At 48.5% G+C, this 10,888-nt stretch overlaps 1 protein-coding gene across 1 annotated transcript in view; it reads right to left on the bottom strand.

Annotated features, from left to right (window-relative positions):
- lama2 (laminin, alpha 2) overlaps window positions 1-10,888 on the bottom strand; it is a gene marked incomplete at its 5' end in the record, with an annotated part of 265,649 nt that overhangs the window by 253,797 nt on the left and 964 nt on the right.

The following is a 10,888-nucleotide window of genomic DNA, read 5'->3' as shown; positions in this document are numbered from 1 at the left end:
TGCTGGTATTGTTAATCCCATGTCAGAAAAAGTCTCCAGATGTGTCGCTAACGTTAGTTTCTTTTGAGAAAGATTGTCTCCACGGGCGTCTGAAAAGTTGTCTCGAGTCAGATGTAGCCATGAGTTGTGATGCAGCCAGTGTTGACTGTGTATGACTGTGAGCGTCCATGCTAACGTTAGTACTTTAAACAGCAGCAGCGTGTGTCTTGTCTCTATGAACCTACAGAATGGACGGTTAAAGCATAGACTCTTGCTTACTTTATGGATACCCGACTGGGGTCTCACTGTTATTGTTTGGTTGATTGGTTGATGCTGATATTTCATTTTAAAGCCTTTATCGGAAGATACCGATGACGTAGTCTCAACGCCAGACCCATGAGAGTTCTTACGCTGACACACTACATTACTGCATGCTGCAGATCTCTCTCTGGGTCTGGGACACTTTCCCTCAGCTGGCTGGTTATGGGAGGGAACTGTTCACTTGGCCAGTGATATGGCAGTGGTGGATTCAGTCCTCCCCAATCAGTAAGGACTTTGCGATCAGACAACACGGGAGGCGCAGCCCATTTTTCGAACCGCTCTCTCATCGGTGCTACGACCTGTCACTCATTCAATTTCAACCGCCTTCAAAAACCAGCAGTGGTATGCGGAGCACAGCGATTCAACGTAATATTTGAGTCTGGGGAGAGACTACCGATGACGTGACGAAATCATCGTACAAACACACACACACACACACACACACACACACACACACAGCTCCAGCTCCCATAATTAATGTCTTATTATTGGCGGAACCTGGAGTGGGCGGAGCCTGGAGTGGGGTGTCTCTATTGCGGTGATCGGAGAGGTTTACTCACTCACTCACTCACTCACTCACTACTCCCCATGTGGTGTTTATCATAATTGGACTATATGGTGTCTCTATCACCGTGTTGCGTGTTCGGAATGCTTCACTCATTCACTCACTCACTATTCCCCATGTGGTGTTTATAAGTGAACTATATGGGGAACGATAAAAACGAGTTTTGGACGCTACCTCACTCTTGGTAAACACGACCGCATTGCATTGTGGTAGATGGGAGAAAATGTAGTGTACATTCACCGTTGACTAGAAATTGCAGTGCATAGTGGGTATTTTACAGTGGACTATATAGTGAATCAAATTAACAGTCGAGAATTCGGACACTATTAAAAATGGCGAACACACTATATAGTCCTCTATTTGTGTAATAGAGAGCGGTTTGGAACAGGGCGTATCTATATTAAAGGTCTGCAGTGGGTTGCACCAGCTGTGCGTAAGTTGGAACGTAAGCTAGTTTGAACGTAAAGTCTCACTAAGTCCGAGTTTACGCACTACTAAAAATATTTGGGTTGCACCAAGTGAAATAGTTACAACGTAGGCATAAGTTAGAACTTAAAATTTACACCTACATCTTACTAGGTGTAAAGTCCTCCGTAAAATAGCAGTTGGCACGAATTGCATTGGCAGCGTGGCGCATCGTTGTTTTGCGTCGGTAACGTGTTCTCCGTGATAAATTATTACACCCTTTGATATTTATGACTCACGATTTTGTTTCCCACAAGCTGCAGCACTGCATACAAATTAAAATAACCGCAACAATTTAGTGAGGCAGGATGGTGGTAAATTAGCCTACAATACTGATGAAGAGCTCACAGATAAATGTTAACAGTATCATGACATGAACCTAAACGAACGTTACTCAATAACGTTCTCATTTGGTTAGTGTTGATGAAATATAGTAATTTGCGGGGGGCAACATGTCCTGTTTTCACTCCACTTACTTAAACAACGGTAAATAAACACCGTTTCCACCGTGCTTTTCACTGATTGGTCACAGATACTGTACACGTCATTTTCTGCGACACTATTTTGGCTAGTGTGAGGTTTAAGGACTACTAGTTAAGATGTATCTTACGTCTCCGTGGTGCAACTCAACAAAGACACAACTTTAGTGTCAAACTAACTGTAGTTTGAACGTAGCAGTTAGTGTGGACTTTACACCCTAACTTAAGACAGAACTTACGTTCAGCTGGTGCAACAGGCTGCTGGTCTGGGCCTTTAGACCAACTCCTTCCTCCCACTTGCTGGATGAGTTCCACTCCTCCTCCCTCTTTTCTTTCCTTCCTTCCCTTCATCCCTCCTGACTTCCTTCCTTCCTATTCTGTGGATTTGGGCCCCGGGCTGAGAAAGTCCAACAGCTCTTCCCCTGGAGTATTCTGTCAAATCCCTTCAGCTGCTTGGCTGCGTTCACATTAACATAGCAGACTGACATCAACATATTTTAGGAACATAATGACGGCTCCATGAATTCACCTCATAAAAATGTTGATTTCTCTGATGGCATAGAGAGAAACCTGTTCTGGATTCACAGCATATCCCATCACATTCAACCCAGCTTGGCTAAATCCACATTAGCATACTCGTACAGACACATCTGCCTCGCTCTGAGGAAGACATCTATCTCCAAATTAACCTCTTTCTGTTTTCCCCCACAGACCGTCCCATGGAGAAGATGTCTGAAGACCCTATAGGATCAAGCCGCACCACGGATGCAATTGACTTCAATACGTTTTCTCTCACATTTTGCCTTTTCTTTTGAAGATAAAGTCAGCTTTCTGCGGGACAGTGAAATTATGAATAAGTCAGATGGATTTGGCTAAATAAGAAATGTTGATTTCTCAGTTGGTTTACAAGCCTTTTCTGGATTCTTGACACACTGTTGTCTCGAGTGACTTGGCATATCATAACCATGCAAATCAGTCTGGTTACATTTGCATTAATTCACTCACAACTCCAACAAGTCAACTTTTGGGGGAACTGTTCAGAACTTTTCAGATTTTCCCAGATGATTTCCGCGCATTCTTGACATTTACCATCTTTTAGCAATAGTTTGTCTCGGATCTTAGAGTCTTGCACATCATATTGATGCTCATTTGAATGTCATAGTATACTTACTGCAAGGAGGACCACAGCCCCACATCAAGATATATATTTTTTTTTACAAGAATCAAATAATACTGTGGCAGAAATAGAGGGTTGGGAGGGTTCCTTTAAAAATCTAATCCAATACAATTACTAATTACCTGTTCAAATTTTATTCAGTAACGTAATCCAAGTATCACAATATTATAGTAATGTACCTGATTATTTTCCATTACTTTTGAACAAATTTCCTGCATTTGACTATCGGCATGCTCCAGGAGGACATTTTCCCAAAGAAAAAACAGCTCTGTGATCCTCATTTCAGACTTGTGTGTTACAGTAGGCTTTCAGTCAATCTATCAGCCGCCTATTTCTCATTAATAATATTAATACAATACAATAATAATATTTCCATCTTCGGATTACAGTGCACTGATATTATCTGGTTTCCAGTCATTTCTTTTCTGGGTAAACTGGTGCACAGCCACTTGGATAAATACACAATATACTGTACAATAAATCAAATATACAATACATCGATTTTAAATTGCAATCCTGTTAGTAATCCTAATGTTTAGTAAATGTAACTGTAATCTAGATTACATCTTTTCTTCTGTGACTGTAAGGGATTACAGTTACCTTATTTTTGTATCCTGATTCCAGTAACCGGATTACATGTAATCAGTTACTTCCCAAGCCTGCAAAATATTAGTGTTGTTGATTAGATTGGGTAGATTTTGCAATATTAATTAAAGTGCATGGAAAAGTTGCCTTTCCCATTCAACCTTTCTAAAGCGAGACACCATCTCTTGCAAAACAATACGAGGATAGCCTCGTCCTCTTCCTCATTACCTCACATGTTCAACCTCCTTCTCTGTCTCATGTCCTCCTTGTCTTCATCTACCTGTTCCACCCGTTTCTTTTAATACATCCATGGCTCCACCCCTCCCCTCTCTCATGTCTCTCCCAGTGCCTATATTGAACGCTCCCCCATCCTCTCCCTTCTCTATTTCAGCCCCCTGCTCTCTCTCTCTCTCTGATTATCTCCTGGTGTCTCTCTGTCGCTCCGTCGCTGATAGAGAGCATGACTGGTTGACACGCCTGGTAATGAGGCTCCTCACGCAGATGGCCCCTCTCACCTTCTCCCTCTCGCTTTCTCTCTCCATCACACACACACACACACACACGCACGGACGCACGCACACGCGCGCGCACACACACACACACACACACACACACACACACACACACACACACACAGTATGCAGAAACACGCACACCCTGCCAACAGCCGCCCTGCCCTCCACAGGGGGTCCAGAGCTCTCCTGGGTTAAACAGTAGCTGGAGATGTTCTGAAGAGGATAAATAGAAAAAAGCATGCCGAGAGCTAGATTTGTTTCATTTTTCAAATGAAAGTCTCCAACACACACACACACACACACACACACACACACACACACACACACACACACACACACACACACGTGCACATTTAAACTATGCTGGAAGCACATCTAACGTACTTGAGCTTACAGCATTGTAAGTATTTATTTTCCACTGAACTCAACTTGTAAATGTCCTATTTGATGGCGTTCTTCTGTGGTTATGTAGAAAGGACAATTCTAACATCACTATTTTTCATTCTTTTGACTCGTACAGCCCACCATGTTATCCTGATTTAGCACCAATTGTCCATCCCCATCCCTGCTAAAGGCTTAACTGCCTGTTAACCTTCATGATATGATTGTTTCTTGCTCATGTTATGACTTATGCTCTTTTAAGGAATACACCAAGGTTTGTGAGGTTGTCCCATTGGGTAAGTCATGAGAACACAGACACAAAATCAGCCACTTTTGCATAGCCTACCATAGAGTGCTGCAGGGATGACACTGACAGCCTACCATAGAGTGCTGCAGGGATGACACTGACAGCCTACAATAGAGTGCAGGCATGACACTGACAGCCTATCATAGAGTGCTGCAGGGATGACACTGACAGCCTACCATAGAGTGCTGCAGGGATGACACTGACAGCCTACCATAGAGTGCAGGCATGACACTGACAGCCTACCATAGAGTGCAGGCATGACACTGACAGCCTACAGTAGAGTGCTGCAGGGATGACACTGACAGCCTACAATAGAGTGCAGGCATGACACTGACAGCCTACCATAGAGTGCAGGCATGACACTGACAGCCTACCATAGAGTGCTGCAGGGATGACACTGACAGCCTACCATAGAGTGCTGCAGGGATGACACTGACAGCCTACCATAGAGTGCTGCAGGGATGACACTGACAGCCTACCATAGAGTGCTGCAGGGATGACACTGACAGCCTACCATAGAGTGCTGCAGGCATGACACTGACAGCCTACAGTAGAGTGCTGCAGGCATGACACTGACAGCCTACCATAGAGTGCTGCAGGCATGACACTGACAGCCTACAGTAGAGTGCTGCAGGCATGACACTGACAGCCTACCACAGAGTGCTGCAGGGATGACACTGACAGCCTACCATAGAGTGCAGGCATGACACTGACAGCCTACCATAGAGTGCAGGCATGACACTGACAGCCTACCATAGAGTGCTGCAGGCATGACACTGACAGCCTACCATAGAGTGCTGCAGGGATGACACTGACAGCCTACAATAGAGTGCTGCAGGGATGACACTGACAGCCTACAATAGAGTGCTGCAGGGATGACACTGACAGCCTACACTAGAGTGCTGCAGGCATGACACTGACAGCCTACAATAGAGTGCTGCAGGCATGACACTGACAGCCTACAGTAGAGTGCTGCAGGCATGACACTGACAGCCTACAGTAGAGTGCTGCAGGCATGACACTGACAGCCTACAGTAGAGTGCTGCAGGCATGACACTGACAGCCTACCATAGAGTGCTGCAGGCATGACACTGACAGCCTACCATAGAGTGCTGCAGGGATGACACTGACAGCCTACAATAGAGTGCTGCAGGCATGACACTGACAGCCTATCATAGAGTGCTGCAGGGATGACACTGACAGCCTACCATAGAGTGCTGCAGGGATGACACTGACAGCCTACCATAGAGTGCAGGCATGACACTGACAGCCTACCATAGAGTGCAGGCATGACACTGACAGCCTACAGTAGAGTGCTGCAGGGATGACACTGACAGCCTACAATAGAGTGCAGGCATGACACTGACAGCCTACCATAGAGTGCAGGCATGACACTGACAGCCTACCATAGAGTGCTGCAGGGATGACACTGACAGCCTACCATAGAGTGCTGCAGGGATGACACTGACAGCCTACCATAGAGTGCTGCAGGGATGACACTGACAGCCTACCATAGAGTGCTGCAGGGATGACACTGACAGCCTACCATAGAGTGCTGCAGGCATGACACTGACAGCCTACAGTAGAGTGCTGCAGGCATGACACTGACAGCCTACCATAGAGTGCTGCAGGCATGACACTGACAGCCTACAGTAGAGTGCTGCAGGCATGACACTGACAGCCTACCACAGAGTGCTGCAGGGATGACACTGACAGCCTACCATAGAGTGCAGGCATGACACTGACAGCCTACCATAGAGTGCAGGCATGACACTGACAGCCTACCATAGAGTGCTGCAGGCATGACACTGACAGCCTACCATAGAGTGCTGCAGGGATGACACTGACAGCCTACAATAGAGTGCTGCAGGGATGACACTGACAGCCTACAATAGAGTGCTGCAGGGATGACACTGACAGCCTACACTAGAGTGCTGCAGGCATGACACTGACAGCCTACAATAGAGTGCTGCAGGCATGACACTGACAGCCTACAGTAGAGTGCTGCAGGCATGACACTGACAGCCTACAGTAGAGTGCTGCAGGCATGACACTGACAGCCTACAGTAGAGTGCTGCAGGCATGACACTGACAGCCTACCATAGAGTGCTGCAGGCATGACACTGACAGCCTACCATAGAGTGCTGCAGGGATGACACTGACAGCCTACCATAGAGTGCAGGCATGACACTGACAGCCTACCATAGAGTGCTGCAGGCATGACACTGACAGCCTACCATAGAGTGCTGCAGGGATGACACTGACAGCCTACCATAGAGTGCAGGCATGACACTGACAGCCTACCATAGAGTGCTGCAGGGATGACACTGACAGCCTACCATAGAGTGCAGGCATGACACTGACAGCCTACCATAGAGTGCTGCAGGCATGACACTGACAGCCTACAGTAGAGTGCTGCAGGCATGACACTGACAGCCTACCATAGAGTGCTGCAGGCATGACACTGACAGCCTACCATAGAGTGCTGCAGGCATGACACTGACAGCCTACAATAGAGTGCAGGCATGACACTGACAGCCTACCATAGAGTGCAGGCATGACACTGACAGCCTACCATAGAGTGCTGCAGGCATGACACTGACAGCCTACCATAGAGTGCAGGCATGACACTGACAGCCTACCATAGAGTGCTGCAGGCATGACACTGACAGCCTACCATAGAGTGCAGGCATGACACTGACAGCCTACCATAGAGTGCTGCAGGCATGACACTGACAGCCTACAGTAGAGTGCTGCAGGCATGACACTGACAGCCTACCACAGAGTGCTGCAGGGATGACACTGACAGCCTACAATAGAGTGCTGCAGGCATGACACTGACAGCCTACAATAGAGTGCTGCAGGGATGACACTGACAGCCTACAGTAGAGTGCTGCAGGCATGACACTGACAGCCTACAATAGAGTGCTGCAGGGATGACACTGACAGCCTACAGTAGAGTGCTGCAGGCATGACACTGACAGCCTACAGTAGAGTGCTGCAGGCATGACACTGACAGCCTACCATAGAGTGCTGCAGGCATGACACTGACAGCCTACCATAGAGTGCTGCAGGGATGACACTGACAGCCTACCATAGAGTGCAGGCATGACACTGACAGCCTACCATAGAGTGCTGCAGGCATGACACTGACAGCCTACAGTAGAGTGCTGCAGGCATGACACTGACAGCCTACCATAGAGTGCTGCAGGCATGACACTGACAGCCTACCATAGAGTGCTGCAGGCATGACACTGACAGCCTACCATAGAGTGCTGCAGGGATGACACTGACAGCCTACAATAGAGTGCAGGCATGACACTGACAGCCTACCATAGAGTGCTGCAGGCATGACACTGACAGCCTACCATAGAGTGCAGGCATGACACTGACAGCCTACCATAGAGTGCTGCAGGCATGACACTGACAGCCTACCATAGAGTGCAGGCATGACACTGACAGCCTACCATAGAGTGCTGCAGGCATGACACTGACAGCCTACAGTAGAGTGCTGCAGGCATGACACTGACAGCCTACCATAGAGTGCTGCAGGCATGACACTGACAGCCTACAGTAGAGTGCTGCAGGCATGACACTGACAGCCTACCACAGAGTGCTGCAGGGATGACACTGACAGCCTACCATAGAGTGCAGGCATGACACTGACAGCCTACCATAGAGTGCAGGCATGACACTGACAGCCTACCATAGAGTGCTGCAGGGATGACACTGACAGCCTACAATAGAGTGCTGCAGGGATGACACTGACAGCCTACAGTAGAGTGCTGCAGGCATGACACTGACAGCCTACAGTAGAGTGCTGCAGGCATGACACTGACAGCCTACCATAGAGTGCTGCAGGCATGACACTGACAGCCTACCATAGAGTGCTGCAGGGATGACACTGACAGCCTACCATAGAGTGATGCAGGGATGACACTGACAGCCTACCATAGAGTGCTGCAGGCATGACACTGACAGCCTACCATAGAGTGCAGGCATGACACTGACAGCCTACCATAGAGTGCTGCAGGGATGACACTGACAGCCTACAATAGAGTGCAGGCATGACACTGACAGCCTACCATAGAGTGCAGGCATGACACTGACAGCCTACCATAGAGTGCTGCAGGCATGACACTGACAGCCTACCATAGAGTGCAGGCATGACACTGACAGCCTACCATAGAGTGCTGCAGGCATGACACTGACAGCCTACCATAGAGTGCAGGCATGACACTGACAGCCTACCATAGAGTGCTGCAGGCATGACACTGACAGCCTACAGTAGAGTGCTGCAGGCATGACACTGACAGCCTACCATAGAGTGCTGCAGGCATGACACTGACAGCCTACAGTAGAGTGCTGCAGGCATGACACTGACAGCCTACCACAGAGTGCTGCAGGGATGACACTGACAGCCTACCATAGAGTGCAGGCATGACACTGACAGCCTACCATAGAGTGCAGGCATGACACTGACAGCCTACCATAGAGTGCTGCAGGGATGACACTGACAGCCTACAATAGAGTGCTGCAGGGATGACACTGACAGCCTACAGTAGAGTGCTGCAGGCATGACACTGACAGCCTACAGTAGAGTGCTGCAGGCATGACACTGACAGCCTACCATAGAGTGCTGCAGGCATGACACTGACAGCCTACCATAGAGTGCTGCAGGGATGACACTGACAGCCTACCATAGAGTGATGCAGGGATGACACTGACAGCCTACCATAGAGTGCTGCAGGGATGACACTGACAGCCTACAATAGAGTGCTGCAGGCATGACACCGACAGCCTACCATAGAGTGCTGCAGGGATGACACTGACAGCCTACAATAGAGTGCTGCATGGATGACACTGACAGCCTATCATAGAGTGCTGCAGGCATGACACTGACAGCCTACCATAGAGTGCTGCAGGCATGACACTGACAGCCTATCATAGAGTGCTGCAGGCATGACACTGACAGCCTATCATAGAGTGCTGCAGGCATGACACTACTCCGCACTTCTTCACTGCGGCCTCGTGCCTACGACCGAATCACAGCAGTGCTGATATTAGCCAACAACAGCACGACCTCGAGTGTGATATTGCTTAATTGACTCCTCGTTGGTGCTTCTCCACCAGCCCACATTACACATGAGGGACCGCCTCGTTTCTTCCAATTCAAGGACTACTGTGCCAGCCTCGTTTCCCGCCCCGCATCATTGCTTTCTGACGACAGGGGGCGACCTTTCTCTTCGGGACATGAAGACAAGGGTTCCTGACCAGGTGGGCAGTGTTTGATGACTTGGGAGTGAGAATGGGTAAGTGCCAGCTGGCAGCTGAATGGCCGGACATTCAAACATTTCCAGTCAGCTACTTTCTTAGGTTGCTTTCTCAATGGGAACGATTGCTTTCGTTCCATTCCGTTCCTCCCCTCTCCCCCGCTGGTCAGCTTTCACATTTCACATTTCTTCCACGCTCAGAAACAGAACAGAGTGCACTTGCGTCATCAACTATGCCTGCAGTGTATCCTTGCCCGTGTGTTGTCTATGAGGTTCGGAACGGTTGGCTTTCACACTCACAAGTGTTCCGTGCCCGGGCACGCCAAAGCGCTCCCCAGACCACCTTTTCAAGTGGATCCTGTCACGGTTCGCTGTTGCGCGCCCGGGCGTGGATCGGAACGCAACGCAACGTTCACACTCGTCAAATGTTCCGAAACTGGGGTACAAGTGTGCTCAGGAACGGTACCGGGGAGCCAGTGAGAAAGCACCCTTACTGTTGAGGGCGTGGATCGGGGATTTAACCACCGCAGTAAACGCACATCTGAACAGATGTCTTGTGTTCTGCTCTAGAATCCCCAAACCTGTAGTTTAGACCCGCAGCACCGTCCTTTGGAGAGTCAGCCCATTGAGATATATGGGCGGTTTTACCCCACCCGTGCGCACATTTTGTGGGCGTTTCCCACACATGCCGACTGTCTCTATTGGTGATACAATATAGGCCTACATACAAGGTAGAGGATAAGCCTACAGGACCTCACACTCACTGCAAGACAAGAGTTTTGCTCCAAAATGAAACAGTGTCACATGCACTTAGGACATGATGAACATGGAAATAAATGGT

Source organism: Poromitra crassiceps (assembly GCF_964638095.1).
Source record: "Poromitra crassiceps genome assembly, chromosome: 9".
Taxonomy (NCBI): domain Eukaryota; kingdom Metazoa; phylum Chordata; class Actinopteri; order Beryciformes; family Melamphaidae; genus Poromitra; species Poromitra crassiceps.
The sequence above is the reverse complement of the archived record's forward strand: the minus strand, read 5'-3'. Positions and strand labels throughout refer to the sequence as shown.